Source organism: Sciurus vulgaris (assembly GCF_902686455.1).
Source record: "Sciurus vulgaris genome assembly, chromosome: 6".
Taxonomy (NCBI): domain Eukaryota; kingdom Metazoa; phylum Chordata; class Mammalia; order Rodentia; family Sciuridae; genus Sciurus; species Sciurus vulgaris.
In genome coordinates, this window is record NC_136466.1 from 53,165,281 (window position 1) to 53,182,234 (window position 16,954).

Below are 16,954 nucleotides of genomic sequence, written 5' to 3' on the forward strand. Positions count from 1 at the left end.
GACATAAGGGAAGGTCACAGTAATCTGTGGGTGTGGTCCTTTAGAATTTAGATAAACGTGTGAGTTACATATAATTTTTAATAGACAAAATATTTTAAAAAGGAACAATACCACAGCAGCTCCAAAATATTTTAACATGTAATGCAGTATATTAAATGTCATTGAGATATTTTATAATGTCTTTTGTAATAATACTTCAATAACTTGTAATTTTTACACTTTTATCACATCTCCAGTCTAGCCACATTTTAAGTGATCTGCTATCACATGGCTGTTACAACATTAGGCAGCACAGGTTTAGACAGTGCCTGTAAAAATAGGATGGAGAATAAGTCCAACAATTGATTTATTTCGAATACTGAATAAAGGATTCCTGGATGTTTCAAGTCAGATGCAAGTTAGGTAAGCCTTTGTAGCATAGTTCTTGGCAAAGAATGTGTATTGGGTATCTACTAAGAATAAGTTAGAGCAATGTATTGCTGGAAGGGAACTCAGTCTACTTCAGCCTCTTTATTTCACAGATTAAGCAAGCAGATCTAGGGCTTAAATTTTTCCCTCTTTAATCTGTTAACCATGTGTGAACATGCTTCCTTGATGTATGATAAGCGTCTCAAAATTACTATTCTAATTACTAACACATAGAATTCTAGAAGTCCTTTAGGGCACAAAGAACTTATGTCTTCAAACTGGCTTTAGAAATTGCAAAGAAAAGATGTAGACAACAGGGAAGTTGTGACTTGTCTAATTTTTTAATGCACATGAACAAATTTAAATGTTCATCTTTCTTTTCCTATCATCTACTTTTAAAACATTTTCTGAAGATTGAGTACTTCTAATATTTTTCTAAACTGGGTGAAATGGAAAGTTTGTAAAAATCTAATCAAGGTGAAGCTACCCACTTGTTAACACAGAATATTATTTTTTTAATTGAGACCAGTTAATGGGATAAACTGTTCAAACACAGTACTTTGAGGGGAAAAGTTCTATTTTAAATTTATATATTTGTAACTTTAATAAAAACTAAATTCAGACAACATTTTAACAAAACTAAACAATAAATTACCTATTTGTTGTTTCCATAAGTCAAGTCTCAAGTTATCTTGATTTTAACCCAAATTTTATTTTCTAGATATGTGTTTCAAATGTTTTCATTATATGTGTTAACAGAAATGTGTTCATGGGTTTACATATGTATGCACATGTATTCTAAACTTCAGTTAGAAAATGTTTCCCACTCTCCTGTAACAGACATAGGGCCAAATTACATTTTTAGTTAGGTGTGATAATTTTACCAAGACCAATTCTGAGTTGATTATATTTCTGAAGTCTCTGCCCTTCTCTCCTTGCATAAAGATCTTGTGACTGTTTGCCAGAACTAGTTTAAGTCTTCTATGCAATACTGTTCTTCGTAGTCTCTACTCAGCCCTACTACCCCTTCTGCTAAAGTGATGTTTCTAAAGAACCCTTGCTCAAAAATCTTTAATAGACTTCCTATAAAGCAGGTACAGTAGTGCAGGCTATAATCCCAAGGCTTCAGAGACTGAAGCAGGAGGATCACACATTTAAGTCCAGCCTTGGCAACTTTGCAAGATCCTGACTCAAAACTAAAAATGAAAAAGGGCTGTGATGTAGCTCAAGTCATAGAGGACCCTGGATTCAACCCCCAGTACCCCACGGGTGTGTGTATACACAAAAAAAATATTCTACAGATAAGAGTCCAGATGCTTCAGAATCTGGTCTCAAATTACTTTTCCTATCTTTGCTTTTCTTCCTTACTTTCATTCAAGGTAGGTAGTCAACTCCTTTGTCTTGTGAACACGTTCTATCCGTTCCTGGTTCACTGTTGTTAGTGATACACCTTGATTTATCATTAGCAATGTTACTTCTGCCATTTAAGGTAATTATTTAAATTTTACCCATCCTTTAAAGTCCACATCTTAAATATTTGCCTTTAAGTCTCCCTAACTAGAAGGAAGGAAGGAATCTCTTGATCTCTAAATAGGGCTGTAACACGTAGTTCCTTTTATTTATTTTTTTTTTATTGTAAACAAATGGGATACATGTTGTTTCTCTGTTTGTACATGGCACAAAGGCATACCATTTGTGTAATCATAAATTTACATAGAGTAATGTTGTTTGATTCATTCTGTTATTTTTTCCCTTCCCCCCACCCCTCCCACCCCTCTTTACCCTCTATACAGTCCTTCCTTCCTCCATACTTGCCCCCCTCCCTAACCCTAACTCTAACCCTAACACTAACCCTTCCCTCCCCCCCATTATGTGTCATCCTCCACTTATTAGCGATATCATTCGTCCCTTGGCTTTTTGAGATTGGCTTATCTCACTTAGCATGATATTCTCCAATTTCATCCATTTGCCGGCAAATGCCATAATTTTATCATTCTTTATGGCTGAGTAATATTCCATTGTATATATATACCACAGTTTCTTTATCCACTCATCAATTGAAGGGCATCTAGGTTGGTTCCACAGTCTGGCTATTGTGAATTGAGCAGCTATGAACATTGATGTGGCTGTATCTCTGTAGTATGCTGATTTTAAGTCCTTTGGGTATAGGCCAAGGAGTGGGATAGCTGGGTCAAATGGAGGGTCCATTCCGAGTTTTCTAAGGAATCTCCACACTGCTTTCCAGAGTGGCTGCACTAATTTGCAGCCCCACCAGCAATGTAAGAGTGTACCTTTCTCCCCACATCCTCGCCAACACCTGTTGTTGCTTGTATTCTTGATAATCGCCATTCTAATTGGGGTGAGATGGAATCTTAGGGTAGTTTTGATTTGCATTTCTCTTATTACTAGAGATGTTGAACATTTTTCCATATGTTTGTTGATTGCCTGTAGATCTTCTTCTGTGAAGTGTCTATTCATTTCCTTAGCCCATTTGTTGATTGGGTTATTTGTATTCTTCATGTAGAGTTTTTTGAGTTCTTTATAGATTCTGGAGATTAGCGCTCTATCTGAAGTATGATTGGCAAAGATATTCTCCCACTCTGTAGGCTCTTTCTTCGCATTGCTGATAGTTTCCTTTGCTGAGAGAAAGCTTTTTAGTTTGAATCTATCCCAGTGGTTGATTCTAGCTTTTATTTCTTGTGCTATGGGAGTCCTGTTAAGGAAGTCTGATCCTAGACCAACAAGGTGAAGATTTGGATCTACTTTTTCTTCTATAAGATGCAGGGTCTCTGGTCTGATTCCGAGGTCCTTAATCCATTTTGAGTTTAGTTTCGTGCATGGTGAGAGATATGGGTTTAGTTTCATTCTGTTGCATATGGATTTCCAATTCTCCCAGCACCATTTGTTGAAGAGGCTATCTTTTCTCCATTGCATATTTTTGGCACCTTTGTCTAGTATGAGAAAATTGTATTTATTTGGGTTTGTGTCCGTGTCCTCTATTCTGTACCATTGATCTACCTTTCTATTTTGGTACCAATACCATGCCGTTTTTGTTACTATTGCTTTGTAGTAGAGTTGAAGATCTGGTATTGCAATACCCCCTGTTTCACTCTTCCTGCTAAGGATTGCTTTAGCTATTCTGGGTTTCTTATTCTTCCAGATGAATTTCATGATTGCTTGCTCTATTTCTGTAAGGTACGTCATTGGGATTTTAATTGGAATTGCATTGAATTTGTATAGCACTTTAGGTAGTATGGCCATTTTGACAATATTAATTCTTCCTATCCAAGAACATGGAAGATCTTTCCATCTTCTAAGGTGTTCTTTAATTTCTTTCTTTAGTGTTGTATAGTTCTCATTGTAGAGGTCTTTCACCTCTTTTGTGAGATTGATTCCCAAGTATTTTATTTTTTTCGAGGCTATAGTGAATGGGGTAGTTTTCCTAATTTCTCTTTCCGAAGATTCATCACTTATGTATAAAAATGCGTTGGATTTATGGGCATTGATCTTGTAACCTGCTACTTTACTGAATTCACTTATGAGTTCTAAGAGTTTTCTGGTGGCATTTCCAGGTTCCTCTAAATATATAATCATGTCATCAGCGAACAGGGATAGTTTGAGTTCTTCTTTTCCAATTCGTATCCCTTTAATTTCTTTGGTTTGTCTAATTGCTCTGGCCAGAGTCTCAAGAACGATGTTGAATAGAAGTGGTGAAAGAGGGCATCCCTGCCTTGTTCCAGTTTTTAGGGGGAATGCTTTCAGTTTTTCACCATTTAGAATGATATTAGCCATGGGCTTAGCATAGATGGCCTTTACAATGTTAAGGAATGTTCCCACTATCCCTATTTTTTCTAGTGTTTTGAGCATGAAGGGGTGCTGTATTTTATCAAATGCTTTTTCTGCATCTATTGAAATAATCATGTGATTCTTGACTTTAAGTCTATTAATATGGTGAATTACGTTTATTGATTTCCTGATGTTGAACCAACCTTGCATCCCTGGGATGAAACCAACTTGATCATGGTGCACTATCTTTTTAATATGTTTTTGTAGGCGATTTGCTAAAATTTTGTTGAGAATTTTTGCGTCGATGTTCATTAAGGATATTGGTCTGAAATTTTCTTTCCTTGATGAGTCTCTGTCTGGTTTAGGTATCAGGGTGATATTGGCTTCATAGAATGAGTTTGGGAGGGTTCCCTCCTCTTCTATTTTATGGAATACTTTGAGAAGTATTGGAATGAGCTCTTCTTTAAAGGTTTTGTAGAACTCGGCTGAGAACCCATCTGGTCCCGGACTTTTCTTTGTTGGAAGGCTTTTGATGACTTCTTCTATTTCAGTACTTGAAATTGGTCTATTTAAATTGTTTATGTCCTCCTCGTTCAGTTTAGGCAATTCATATGTCTCTAGAAACCTGTTGATGTCTTCGAAATTTTCTATTTTGTTGGAGTATAGATTTTCAAAATAGCTTCTAATTATGTTTTGTATTTCCATCCTGTCTGTTGTGATATTTCCTTGTTCATTCCGAATTTTAGTGATTTGGGTTTTCTCTCGTCTTCTCTTTGTTAGTGTGGCTAAAGGTTTATCAATTTTGTTTATTTTTTCGAAGAACCAACTATTTATTTTGTCAATTTTTTGTATTGTTTCTTTTGTTTCAATTTCATTGATTTCGGCTCTGAGTTTAACTATTTCCTGTCTTCTACTACTTTTGGTGTTGGTCTGTTCTTCTTTTTCTAGGGCTTTGAGCTGTAGCGTTAGGTCGTTTATTTGTTGAGTTTTACTTCTTTTATTAAATGCGCTCCATGAAATAAATTTCCCTCTAAGTACTGCTTTCATAGTGTCCCAGAGATTTTGATATGATGTTTCTTTGTTCTCATTTACCTCTAAGAATTTTTTAATTTCCTTCCTAATATCTTCTGTTATCCATTCATCATATAATAGCATATTGTTTAATCTCCAGATGTTGGAATAGTTTCTGTGTTTTACTCTTTCATTTATTTCTAACTTCAATCCATTATGATCTGATAGAATACATGCTAGTGTCTCTATCTTCTTGTATTTGCTAACATTAGCTTTGTGGCATAATATATGGTCTATTTTAGAGAAGGATCCATGTGCTGCTGAGAAGAAAGTGTATTCGCTCTTGGTTGGATGGTATATTCTATAAATGTCCGTTAAGTCTAAATTATTGATTGTGTTATTGAGATCTATGGTTTCTTTGTTCAATTTTTGTCTGGAAGATCTGTCCAGTGGTGAGAGAGGCGTGTTAAAATCACCTAGTATTATTGTGTTATGGTCTATTTGGTTTCTGAAATTGAGAAGGATTTGTTTGACATACATGGATGAGCCACTGTTTGGGGCATAGATGTTTATGATTGTTATATCTTGCTGATTTATGCTTCCCTTAAGCAGTATGAAATGACCTTCTTTATCCCTTCTGACTAACTTTGGCTTGAAGTCCACACTATCGGAAATGAGGATGGATACTCCAGCTTTTTTGCTGAGTCCATGCGCATGGTATGTTTTTCCCCATCCTTTCACCTTTAGTCTATGGGTATCTTTTTCTATGAGGTGAGTCTCTTGCAGGCAACATATTGTTGGATCTTTCTTTTTAATCCAGTCTGCCAGTCTATGTCTTTTGATTGATGAATTCAGGCCATTAACATTCAGGGTTATTATAGAGATATGATTTGGTTTCCCGGTCATTGGGTTCATTTTTTAAATTCTATTTATTTATTTCTTTGACACAACTTGTTTCCTCCTTTATTTGACAATTCCTTTAGAATAATTCCTCCCTTTGCTGATTTGCTGCTTTGTTTTTCATCTCTTCCTCATGGAATATTTTGCTGAGAATGTTTTGTAATGCTGGCTTTCTTTTTGTAAATTCTTTTAGCTTTTGTTTATCATGGAAGGATTTTATTTCATCGTCAAATTTGAAGGTAAGTTTTGCTGGGTATAAGATTCTTGGTTGACATCCATTTTCTTTCAGGGCTTGAAAAATGTTGTTCCAGGCCCTTCTAGCTTTTAGGGTCTGGATTGAAAAGTCTGCTGATATCCGTATTGGTTTCCCCCTGAATGTAATTTGGTTCTTTTCTCTCACAGCTTTTAAAATTCTGTCTTTATTTTGTATGTTAGGTATTTTCATTATAATGTGCCTTGGTGTGGGTCTGTTGTAATTTTGTGTATTTGGAGTCCTGTAAGCCTCTTGAACTTGATTTTCCATTTCATTCTTCAGATTTGGGAAATTTTCTGATATTATTTCATTGAATAAATTGTTCATTCCTTTGGCTTGTTTCTCTAGGCCTTCCTCAATCCCAATAATTCTTAAATTTGGCCTTTTCATGATATCCCATAGTTCTTGTAGATTCTGTTCATGATTTCTTACCATCTTCTCTGTTTGTTCAGCTTTGTTTTCAAGGTTAAATATTTTGTCTTCAATGTCTGAGGTTCTGTCTTCCAGGTGTTCTATCCTATTGGATATGCTTTCTATGGAGTTCTTAATTTGGTTTATTGTTTCTTTCATGTCAAGGATTTCTGTTTGGTTTTTTTTCAATATCTCTAACTCTTTATTGAAATGATCTTTTGCTTCCTGTATTTGCTCTTTTAACTGTCGATTGGTGCGATCATTCAATGCTTGCATTTGCTCTTTCATCTCATCGTTTGCTTCTCTGATCATTTTAATTATGTACATTCTGAACTCCTTTTCTGTCATTTCTTCTGCCATGCTGTCATTGGGTTTTATTGATGTAACATCTAGATTTGTTTGCAGCATTTTCTTTCCTTGTTTTCTCATATTGTTCAGGTATCAGTGGACCGCTGAGATATTGCAGATTTCCTCTATTGACTTACAATGTCCCTGAAGATTTCTATATATATCCCCCCTTAGCCTTCAGTAGGCTGAAGTCTTGGAGGAAGTTGATAATGCGGAGCTCCACAAGGAAGCTGCCTCTCTAGGAGTGGTGGCCTTCAGGAGGGGTATAATCCCTGCTAGTGGGCAGAGGTGCCTCCACTTGTTGACCAATGGTCATCCAAAGGGGACCTAGGCTGCGGGCTGAGGCAAGGCCTGTTTGGGCCTGAGTCTCTAGTTTTACCGTCCTTGTGGGGAAACCTCACCCGGCAGGGAAGACTCACCCAGTGGGGAGGTCTCGCTGGTCAGTACCCTCCTAGAGGTTCCCCTCAATTACAGCTACCACCTGGGCTGGGCTGCCTTCCTCTGCAAAGTTCTCAGGGGCCCGGCCCTACCTCCTGGGCCTGGGAGCCTCACCCTTCGCAGATGAATCTCCTTAGGCTGCCCCTCCTCAGAGAATATGCCCTCAGGCCTGGAACCTTTGCTCCGCCCTAAGCCTGTCTCTGTGCGGCTCTTCCACCCAGAAGCCTCCTAGATCCTGGGACCCTGCTCTGCCCCTAATTGCCTGGCTATGCGGCCCCTCCTCTGAGCAGCCACCTGGGGCCCTGTACAATCTCTCTGAGTCCCAGAGACCGGCCACACGCCTCTTCCTCCAGACAGCTGCCCAGTATTCCGGTGCAGTCACTAGGAGTCCAAGAAACTCACTGCGTGCCTCCACCTCCCACCAACCACCCGTAACCCTGGGCAATCAATCACTCCGAGTCGAAGTGACCCTCCCCGTTCCTCCTCCTCCTCCAGATAACCCCCCGAGTGTTCAGGAGTGGTCGCTCTGGGTGGCTCTGAATCCACGTGACCCGCTGCACGGGTCCTATGGGCAACCGCCCGGAGCTCTTGGTGCGGCCACTCAAGACCAAGCGACCCACCACGCTTCCTCTCCAGGCAGCCCCCCTGTGTTCAGGCGCTGTCCCTTTAAGTCCAAACAACTCACCACTCGCCTTCTCCTCTGAGCAGCCGCCTGGAGCGCCAATGCAGTCACTGCGAGTCCAAAGGACCCGCCGTGCTTCTCCTCCTCCTCCGAGCAGGCCCCGGGGTTCAGAAGTGGTCCGAGTCCAAACAGCCCGCCACGCAGCCTCTCCTCTGGCAACCGCCTGAAGCTCTGGTGTAGTCACCCCGAATCCAAGCGGCCGCGTTCCTCTTCCTCCTCCTCGTCCTCAGGGCAGGCCCCGGGGTTCAGAAGCGTCGTTCTGAGTCCAAACAGCTCGCCGCGGAGTTTCTCTTCTGGCAACCGCCTGTAGCTCTGGTGCAGTCTCTCCGAATCCAAGTGGCCACGCTCCTCCTCCTCCTCCTCAGGGCAGGCCCCGGTGTCCTGAGTCCACACAGCTCTCCTCGCCACTCCTACCCTGGGCAGCCACCGGATCCCCAGTGGTTGCTCCGAGTCCCAGCGCTGTGCCGAGTGGCCTCCTTTTCGGCGCTCCTAGTTGTCCGAGTTCACTGCTCCAGCGGGGGGAGGGGCGTCTCACTGGCAGCTCTACTTCATAAAGTTTCCTGCGTTCCGGGACCACCGTCCCATCCGGGACGCCTTCCCAATGGGTGAGAGTCACCCGGCTGCTTTGAGTTGGTCCCAAGTGTCTCAATATCTCCTCTTTTGAATCCTGAGTCCTGGAGCAACATGAAATGCAGCCACCCTCTAGGCCGCCATCTTGAAACCTCACGTAGTTCCTTTTAGATTGTACGTATTGATATCTATCTTGCATTTTAGTTGTGTGGCCTGACTGCCTTGACTAATCAGTATATTTCTTGAGGATTGACTCAGCCCTTGTTTCTTTTAGAATTAAGTTTATTTATAGCCAAGACAATGCAATAGGGCTATTAAGAAAACAGTTGCCCATCCAGCCCACACTTTTGAATCCTGGCTCAAGACCCTACAATATTGATTTTAAGCAAGTTATTTTTCTCTAAAATTCAGTTTCCTTACCTGTAAAATGGAAAACGCTTCTTACCTGATAAAAAATTCTTAACGGGGCTGGGGAGGTAGCTCAGTCGGTAGAGTGCTTGCCTTGAAGCACAAGGCCCTGGGTTCAAGTCCCAGCACCCCCCCAAAAAAAAAATTCTTAGCAATAGCAAGTGCTTAATAAATACTAGTATTTATACATCCAATAGTTCTTTATTGAGCACTTAAAATAGTCTCAACAAAGTACACCTACATTTGATCATTCACTAATCTTGAGGACTTCAAAACAATGGGCTTACCAAAAGGTTTTCTCCAAAAATAGCCTGCTCAGGAGGTCTGCTCTGGGACCCCTTGGGGCAAAGGATCTGAGGTGCAGTGGAAGAATGCTTGAGGTCAAAGTTAGAATTCAGCCAACTTTGAACTACCCTGCCTACAGAGACAGCCGTAATAAAGGAATGTTGTCAATGTTAGAGACATTTAAAGAAGCCTGGGAACAACCAAGGTTGTGATGGAAATGTAATTGCTTAGGAAAAGAGTTTATTTCCACACAAATGTGAAAAAGCCTTAAGTATATTGTAGATTAAGGGAAGGTAGTAATCTGTGGAAGTGAAAAAAGAACAATTGAGGCATGGCAATCCTCCAGCCAAGTGATGGTGGGGGCCTGAACCAAGCAATCAAAGTAGGAAAGGAAATTGTTTAGGAAAACAAAAGTAAAAATGTGTTTCCTTACTGACTTGCTTATTTTGAGATCCAGGTGCTTGCTTCTATTAATGTTACAGGGAAAGCTGGAAGAAAAATCAGGTAATGGAAAGAGCCTCAAAAAGAAATGTTACTTTTTGCTCTAAATGAAAGGAAAGGGAAAACAGGTATATTTGGAGATGAAAAAGTTGTAGTAGGGGAGCTGGGGAGGTAAGTTTTCAGTAGAGTGCTGTCTAGCATCATGCATGAGGTCCTGAGTTCAACTCCCAGCACCACCCCCACCCCCCAAAAAAAGAAAAAAGTTGTAGAAGTTCAAGCCTGCAAGTTTTTATTTTATTGGCAAGATAAGAAATTATGGAGGGCTGGGAATATAGCTCAATTGGCAGAGTGCTTGCCTCACAAGCACAAGGCCCTGGGTTCGATCCCCAGCACAGCAAAAAAAAATGAAGGGCCAGGGTTGTGGCTCAGTGGCCGAGCACTCACCTAGCATGGGTGAGGCCCGGGTTCGATCCTCAGCACCACATAATAATAAAAAGAAGAAAAAATTAAGCCATTACAGGGACGTCAGGAAGAAGGCCAAAGACTGGGGCCTCCCCCTAAAATGACACGTGGAGAAAAAAAATTCAGTTGAGTACTGATTTTCGAATGAGTTTGGAAATCATTAAAATGAAACCAACCAAAGAAAAACTTTTTTTCCAGCCACCAGATTAAAACAGATGGCCGATTTATTCAGTACTAGGGACTGTTGGTGGATGTGATGAGAACATCAAGGAGGAAGAGATTTTGTGGTAAGAATACTTGGGAGGATTTAGATGTGATGGGCCAAAAGCAGAGTTTCTGGTAATGAAAACAGGAGAAGAAAAAGAAGAAAATGGACAAAGGAGGGAACATTTCAGAAATGTTGACAAGAATTTTAGTGATTTGGCACTTGTTTTTTTAAAAAGAATAACTTCAACATGGGCAACAACTGCTTATGCTTTTATTATATCCTTACAGTTATTTCTGGAGATTGCTTTATAATTTGCCAACATCTTGAAAGATTTTACTTATCAGTACATAAAAATCTACTTCAGTTATCTGATTTTTTAAATTAATTTTTATTTAATCAATATATGTATATAGTCTGAAAAGTAAGCTAGCATTTGAAGAGGCTAAAAAACAAAATATGGTGGTTCTATGCCCACATGTCCCCAATTTTGCTCCAGTCCTTTTTCTCAAAGGCAACCTCGTTTTACTCTTAAAGTCGTTCCTTCTGCCATTATCTACCTTCACATTTTATCTCTTTAACAGTAAATGATAGTTTAGTTCTCCTACTCTGCCATCTCTTCTTTACACACGTCCCCCACCCCTCAAATGCAGTTATGATCTTTGGTTAAATCGGTATTCAAAGCTTGCATTATTGTGCCTATAAAAACATTGTTCACAGCTGAAAGTTGGAACATATTTCATCATGAGTTCCATTTTAAAAAAGCAAACATAAGCTTTTGGAGCAGTTTTGAATTTACAGAAAGATTGTGAAAGTTTTATGTATAGTTTTCCTGTGCTCTGCACCTTTTCTCATATTAGCAACTTACATTTGTACACTTGTTACAATTAATGAACTCATATTGATACTTTATTTATTTAGGTACCAGGGATTAAATCTAGGGGTGCTTAACCACTGAGTCACATACCCAGCCTTTTTTAATTTTTTTATTTAGAAACAGGGTCTCACTAAGTTGCTTAGGGCCTAGCTAAGTTGCTGAGGCTAACTTTGAATTTGTCGTCCTCCTGCCTCAGCCTTTCAAATCACTGGAATTTCAGGTGTGCACCGTCATGCCCAGCACATTATTATTTTAATAAACAAGTCTGAACTTTATTCAGATTTGCTTCCTATTGCTTACTGTCCTTTTTCTGTTCAGGATCCTTTCCAAGATATCACATCAATACACATTTCATATCCTTCTCTCACTTGTAATAGTTTCTCAGACTTTGTGTTCAATCACCTTTTTTTCTTTTCACCCCCTCCCCCAGGTAAAACATGCCTTGATTTTTTTTTTTTTTTTTCAATCTGGTTAGTGTTTGTCCCCTTGTTGGTTGCTATTTTTTCCCATATCTTCCCAGGGTGTTCAGTGCACAGTCCCCTAGACCACTCACATTGGAAAATCCAGCCACTGCAGAGTTTTCCCTAGACCTCCCCAGGGCCTCCTGTTCCTCCCCTAGGCTGGTGCTCCCTGGACCTGCCCTAGGGTTATCCCTTGCACTCCCCTTGCTCTCAGCTTTGGAATTGCCTGAACCTTTCTCCTCGGATGTTTTCCCTATATTCTGGGTCTCTTCCTTGATTTAGTTTCTTGTGTTGGCAAAGCATATTCTCTAGTAGTTTCTTTATACTAAAAAGCAAGTATGGTGGAAAGCCTTGTTGAAAACAGCCTTCAGAATGCCTGTATTGAGACACATTGCTCAAGATTGGACTGGTAACCTTTTTAAGCCTGTGGCATAGTGGTGATCCTGAACACTAGATTTGATTTTCTTCCCTAGGTTATATCTGCTTTCTATACCCCATGCTTTCCTCTTTCTTCTTGGTGGATACAGAGAATACATTTCTGAGAAAGAATGCATAGAAAGTATATATCTTACTTGTTTAGAAATGGTCTTACTATGTTGCCAAGGCTGATCTCTAACTCATATACTCAAGCAATCTAACCTCCTATTTCAGCCTCCTGAATAGCTGGAATGATAAGTACCCACCACCATGCCTGCTAGATAGTAAATTTTTTGAAGACATTGCTCCATTATCTTCTTGATTCCAGTGTTGCTGTTGTGAATTCCAAAAACATTCAGATTCCTGTTTGATCTTTGGAGATAGAATTTTCTTTTATCCCCAGTGTTGTGAAATCTCATGGGGATTTGTTGTGGTATATCTGCTTTCACCCTATGTCAGGAGCATTTTGATATAGAAACAAAACATTCATTTCTGGAAATTTCTTGACTTATTTCACTTATAATTTCTTGCCTTTATTACCTATCTTCTCTTTCCCATTGTTTGAATATTGGATGTCCTGGACTAACTTTTCACTCATCTTTCTCATTTTTGTCATTTTGTTCTATTTTCTGAGAGTTTTTTTCCTATTGTCCCTATTTTTAGTAGCTTCCTGTTCTTGTTCCATAGATGCAATATCTTCCTCTATGAAAATACTAGGGGTATTTCATTTTTTATGTTTTTTTTCCCTTCCCAGTTTCTGTTTCCTCCAAATTATTTTTCTATTTTGAGCTATCTTCCATGTTAGATGCTTTCCTAAAGTAAGTTCATCTGTGGATGACTCCACATTATTAGCAGTGTTTACTGCTCAGTAGGTAAAGGTGTGGTTGCCACCCTTTATACTGTTTCAGCATTCATCATTCAGTATGGTCACTTATCCCCAGACCCCAGATATTTTTTGGTAAAAGTATCCTTGTGCTCAGCTGTGTTTGGCAACTTTATTATATGATTGTCTCTTTTACATTCTCTAGAGGAAAAATCTTCCAGAATCTCTAAAAGTAGAGAAGGACACAAAGGATGCTTTCAGCAGTTCTCCCTATTTTAGCCACCTTCCTCCTCATCCCAGGAGAATCCTGTTGTGACGCCTTTTGAGTATTATGCCATATGTATCAGATTTATGTTTAGCTTCCCATTCTGGTGTAAGATTTGGATTTCTCATTTGCTGAAAGAGTTACTTCTCATCACCAGCTTACAAATATTTTTTCTCTCCTCTCCAGCTTTTTCTAAATTTGTAAGTTTAAAAATAAAAGGAAAATTTAATTGTAGTTTTAAAATTAGTTATGTATGTTCAATTTTTTTACTGTGTTAACCCAAAAATCTCTCGCAGTCTCTTTAACTACAATGAACTACAGATATATCAACCTATTTTTACCCAATCATCATTGATAAAATGTTTCATAATTTTGCCATCACAAACAATATTCTTGCCATCACAAACCATAAAGTATCCTTCCCTGCATGTATGAAACCATGTGAAATACCTGATTGAATATTTACATTTAAAACTAATAACTACTGCCAATTTGTTACTCAGAAGTGCTATCCCAGTTTACTGTCCCATCCGTAACATGAAGTTCTCCATATCCTTAATCAACAATGGAATCATCGGAAATTTTTGCCAATCTAAAAAGTAAAAAATGATGCCTCATTGTTTTAATTTTCATTTCTTGGATCATTAACTGGGTGTGACCATCTTTTTCATGGTTATGTTGCAACTGGCCTCCATAATGCCTCCTGAGATTTAAGCTCTTGTGTAGCCCCCTCTCGTACTGATTAGTGCTAACTTGTATAGGATATTGCAGAAATGATGGACAGACTTCTTCTGAGGCCATGTGATAAAAGTCATTGTGCCTTTTGCCCTGAGGGTTTTTTATTTTTGTTTTTGTTTGTTTGTTTGTTTTTTGATCACTCACTTTGGGAAAATCAGCCTCCATGTCTTCAGGATATTCAAGTAGTTCTGAAGGGAGCTAACCAGGAACTCAAGTCTCCTGTCAATAACTACAATTAACTTGCCAGGCCTGGAAGTAAACCACTTTGAAAGTGAATCCTCCCACCAAATCCAGTCTGGGATGACCACAGCTGTGGCTGACCTCTTCGATTGTCTGAGCTTCTCTCAGATCCTGACCCACAGAAACTGTGGGAGATAAGTATTTATCGCTCTAAGCAGCAAAGTATGGGGTCATTTGTTACAGATAGGTATGTATAGATATAGTTTTATATACATAAATAATATATACAGGTTTTTTGGTCCATTTGCATGCATTGTTCTGGGACTTGCTAATTGTATTGTGTCCATTTTCCTATTGGGGCATTAAAAAATAAGTAGCTGTTTTTGCTTTTTAATTTTTTATTTTATACTGGGGATAGAACCCAGGACTCTCTACCACTGAAGTATATTCTCAGCCCTTTTTATTTTTTATCTTAAGACATGGTCTTACTAAGTTGACCAGGCTGGACTATAATTTATAATCCTCCTGACTTGAATTGCCAAACCACTGGGATTATAGGTATGCACTACCACACCCAGCTTGTACCTATTTTTAAAATATAAGATATGTATTAATTCTTTATTATGTAAGTTGCAAGTATTTTCTAATCTTTATGGTCTTTTGTTTACATTGATTTTAAATCCTTTTCTAAAATATAATCTTTCTTTTATTTTCTTTGACATTTTCTATATTATTTAATAAGACTGTCTACCTTAAGGTTGTGAAAATGTTTCCCTATATTTTACACCTGTTTTTTCACAGAGCTTTTAACTATATAGAGATTCATTTTAAAAATCAATTTTACTTTCTTCCTTAATGGGAAGCCAGTTATCCCCACGTCCTTTAATAGTTCATTTTTAACCCCTGTGGATTTAAAATGCCACTGTTAATTTTATCCTACCTCCCTGTATGTTCAGGGGACCTATTTGTAGGTTGTTTGGTTCCCTTGATCACTTGCTGATTCCACAGCAAGATCATGTTCTTTAATTACTATGGCTTTATAGTATGTTTTGATGTCCCATAGGGTAAGTTATCACCTCATTCGCTTTTTTTCTTTTTAAAAATGTCCTAGCTTCCCATTTGCAAATGAACTTTAAAAGCAGCTTGTCATTTTTCTTAACTTCTTGGAGGCTTTGATTGTATTAACCTTATAAATCATTTTTATAAAAACTTACATCTTTAAAATATCAACATTCAAAAACATGATGTAACTATTATTCAGCTCTTTTATATCCTTTAATTTTTTTCATCTTCATATAGATCTTGTGTGTTTTTCTTAAGTTCATCCTTAGATATTTAAATTATAATGCTATCATTAATAAAATCTTTATGTTTTTATGTTTTTTATGTAATTTTCTAATTGGTTAATGTTCGTATATGAAAAAGCTGTCAAATATAAAATGTATTGATGTTTATATGTTGATTTAATATCTGGCACCTTATGAAACTCTTTCACTAGTTCCAGTAATTTTTTAATGATTCTGTTCTATGTAGATAATCATTTCATCTATAAAGAACTTAATTTTCTCTGTTCCTAACCAGTATCAGCACCTCTTTTTTATGTGCCTTCTTGCATTTGCTAAGGCTTTCTGCAAAATGTCAATCAATAGTTGTGTTAAAATTTACTGACAGAATTATTATGCTTTCTCATATGATATCAAATATTTGCATGGGGTTATAATAGTTAATCTTTGCCAAATTTAAGATTTTTTGCTATTTCTAGTCTGAAAATTAATAGGAATACATGTATTACTTTATTAAATTTTCTCAGGATCTATTAGGATTTTTTCTTTTCTAATCTGACAATATTGAGAAATATGCCAACAAATTTCCTAATTTTTAGCCATCTTCACATTTCTGGGATAAACCTTACTTGGTCCTAATGTGTTAAACTGACAATTGAATGCTACACATATAGTATTGAGATTAAGTCAATTTAGTCAAAATTTCTAAATAATTTGGTATTTAAAGCAACTTATCATTCAGTTTGCTCAAGTGTATTTCTACCCAATACTAGATAATGTGGTACTTTTACTATAATATTTTATACCCACATTCTAATACAATTGTATTATTTTACTTACTCAAACTATTTACTTTTACTAGCAGATACTTGCTTTATTAGTGCACATGACCATGTGTAGCACTGGGGTAGAACCCAGCAGCCTCATGTATGCTAGCAAGTGCTTTACCACTGAACTACATCCCCAGTCCTTTTTATTTTATTTTGAGATAGGGTCTTGTTAAGTTGCCATCACTTGCCTCAAACTTGTGATCCTTTTATATCAGCCTCCCCAAGTAGCTGGGATTATAGGTGTGCACCACCAATCCCAGCTGCCATATTTTTTTTTTTTTTTTTTTTTTTTACTGATGTTTTGAGGAAAAGTTTTTTAGCTGGACTGTCATAAACTGTAGAGTCAGACTAAAAGATACATAGGAACAACAGGAAAATGCATTTACTGTGTTCTCTTATTTTGGTGCTATGCTTTTCTCTGGTGGACTCACAGAAATTGGTTAGAAATTTGACCAATTATCAGCCCACAATT